Source organism: Halichoerus grypus, chromosome 4 (assembly GCF_964656455.1).
Source record: "Halichoerus grypus chromosome 4, mHalGry1.hap1.1, whole genome shotgun sequence".
Lineage (NCBI taxonomy): Eukaryota > Metazoa > Chordata > Mammalia > Carnivora > Phocidae > Halichoerus > Halichoerus grypus.
Genome location: NC_135715.1, coordinates 41,353,088 through 41,356,133, shown reverse-complemented (window position 1 = coordinate 41,356,133; position 3,046 = coordinate 41,353,088).

Sequence of the window (3,046 nt, the reverse complement as noted above, 5' to 3'; positions counted from 1 at the left end):
TTAGTTTTCTTAATGAAAAAATTATACCGCAATAAATTACATCCACAGATATAAAATGAATGAAGGTAATTTTATCAATATTAGTACTTTGCTATATTTAATTTTGAGAGATCATCTATGTCTAAAAGTAAATTTCTTCTTAACCAATATAATAACTCTATATAAGCATGCAGGTATTTACCACCAGGGATTGGTGGTAAAAGGGAGAAAAAAAAAGTGTTCTCAGATGGGAATAGGGGAAATTAAGTGGAGAAGTATTAAAATTGATCAATGCAGCTTTGAAAGAAAACCAGATGAATATTTGGTATCACACTAAAACTGAATTTTTCCTAGAACAGATGGTTTATGTCCTGGTTGGAAAGGCTTAATCCTTTTTTTCTCTTGAGACTTTGATACAGTATGTCTGAAGCTTCTATTGTTAGGAAAAGTAAATGAAAATTCACATTAAAATCATAGAGAATCATAACTTTTATAGGGGTAAAAATTAAATTGAATTCAACTGAGATTTTACTTTAAGAAGAGAAAATCTAAATTGTCACATTTATGTTAGATCGAACCTATTTATACAGAATAGCAAATCATTTGGGAGAAATGAGAATAATTCAGTACATGTTTGGGAACAAATGGTTCTCAGCATTCTTGAAGCGTTCTTTCCGTAAAAGTTTCATTATATGCGTTGCCTCAGAATAGTCTAACTTCCAGAATATGCTATCACAAGATGATTTCTGATGAAATATTATTGACTACGGTTAAACCTTAATCCAAATCATAATTTTATGCATGTGATTTTCTATAAACATAAATGGATAGGGTTGTAAGATAATTAATACACTTAATATGTGCTTGGATATATATTATCGCTTATCCTCTTTCACTTCCCAAATCTATAGTTAAGTGCTATTGCATGACAATGGCACAACTATAAAATATTTAATAGGGAAAATATTGTGGATACTTACTGAAAAAAAAAGTTGAATACCACAGAATAGTTCTCTATGGCTTCAAAGCAAGTACAGCAGGTGGCATTCAAATAATACTCTCTGTGAAGTATACTGTATCTCACTGAAGTAAGAGAAACTAGAAAACTGGCAGAGTTAATGACAATTTCTGTGTCTTATATTTTTATTTATTCACATGTCAGTTTGTATTTAATTTGAATTTGATGATTAATACTACCCAGATATTTGGGGATGTTATAGGGTTGGATTAATTAATTTATTAATTATCTCCACCAAGCTATTCCTTGAAGCAATTTCATCTGACCAATTATATCATAGACCTGTCCTTCTTTAACTGGGAACTTTATAAATCAGATATATTATGAAATATGTTAAAGAAAATGTGAAGCCACAGGATAACGATGACATAGCTTTAAAAATCAGTTACTTTGAATATTTGAAGGAGAAATCTTTTATACTTTAATGTCAATTGATAAATATGGAAGAAATTATCAAGTTAAAAGATGACTATTGGGAAAAATCAGATGAGAATCATCAATGAATGAGTAAACTGGAGTGAATTAAATTCTGATGAGTAGTAACAGATATATAATCACAAAGTACCACCCCCAATATACTTTTTAATTCCAAGAGTAAAAAAAATAACTCTAGAAGATTGGCATAAACTACATTAACCATGTAATCAAATCAAACCAATATCAAGGGCCTCCTAATATAATACACTGGAAGGAATACAATATCACTTATGTTATATGCTTGCCCTAAACTTTAATATAATTATGAGGAAATTCCAGACAGACCCACATCATGGAATACCTTATGAGACAATGCTGCAACTATTTAAAAAGATTAAGGTAAAAAAAATAAAAAGATTAAGGTCAATGAAGACAATAAAAGACTGAACTTTTGCAGATTAGAAGACAATAAAGAGGTGAGACATGAAGACTAGATGCAACATGTTATAGAGGATTGTTTGATACAGGTTTAGCTTAGTGTTCTTTCTTTGTGCTATAGAAGACATTAATGGAACAACTGAGAAATACAAAAAAATGCCTGTAGAATAAATAATAGTTTATTTTTATTTATTTATTTTTCAAAGATTTTATTTATTTATTTTTGAGAGAAAGAGAGAGAGAGAGAGAAAGCACAAGCAGGGAGAGCAGCACACAGGGAAGAGGGAGAAGCAGGCTTCCCGCTGAGCAGGGAGCCCGATGAGGGGCTCAGTCCCAGCACCCTGGGATCATGACCTGAGCCAAAGGCAGAAGCTTAACTGACTGAGCCACCCACATGCCCCAGAATAGATAATAGTTTTAGATGAATGTTAATATTGATAAGTTTTTATTCTCATTTTGGTAAGTACAACATGGTCATATAAGAAAATTTCTTTGTTCTTAAGAAATACAACCGGAAATGTTTAGAGACATAGGGTCCATCTGACTGCAAGTTATATTAGGGTAACTCAGATATAATGTGATTGTGATGCCATAATTGACTGAGATTAATTCATGGAAATTTGGGGGTCTCAAAAATAAATTTTGCATTTACTACTACCTGGTGGTAATATCACTTCCATCTCCTTTCAACATCCATAGCATAATCTGAAACAATTATTTTCTGTTTCTCCCATTTTCCTCCAGCAACACTAATTCTGTAACTTCCCTTAGGCCCACCCTACATTTTGCTGAAGAAATTAAATTCCTAGCTGTAATTGAATTGCACTTATTACTTTTGTTACTTAACAGTTAATTTTGTGTTTTTGTCCTTTTATGACATTTTTCAAGGCCATGAAGATACGCTTCTTCATTTCCTCATATTTGTAGATATGCTATATTTAGTTCTATTAACTATTTTGATTTTGATACTTGTGAATGGTTGTCAAGACTGAGAGAGGCCTGAGATTTTATAACACTTTTTAGTTTATAAAGTAGCCTGCCACCAATTTATGGATGCTGGTAGAAGACTCAAGATTCCTGTCTCAGAGACAAAGAAAGTTTATTATGCACAGCAAAAGCAATAGTTACAACATCAAAATTTGTGTTAGTACCATAGTAACAATTCCTACAGGGCTGTATGAAGGATAGATGAAA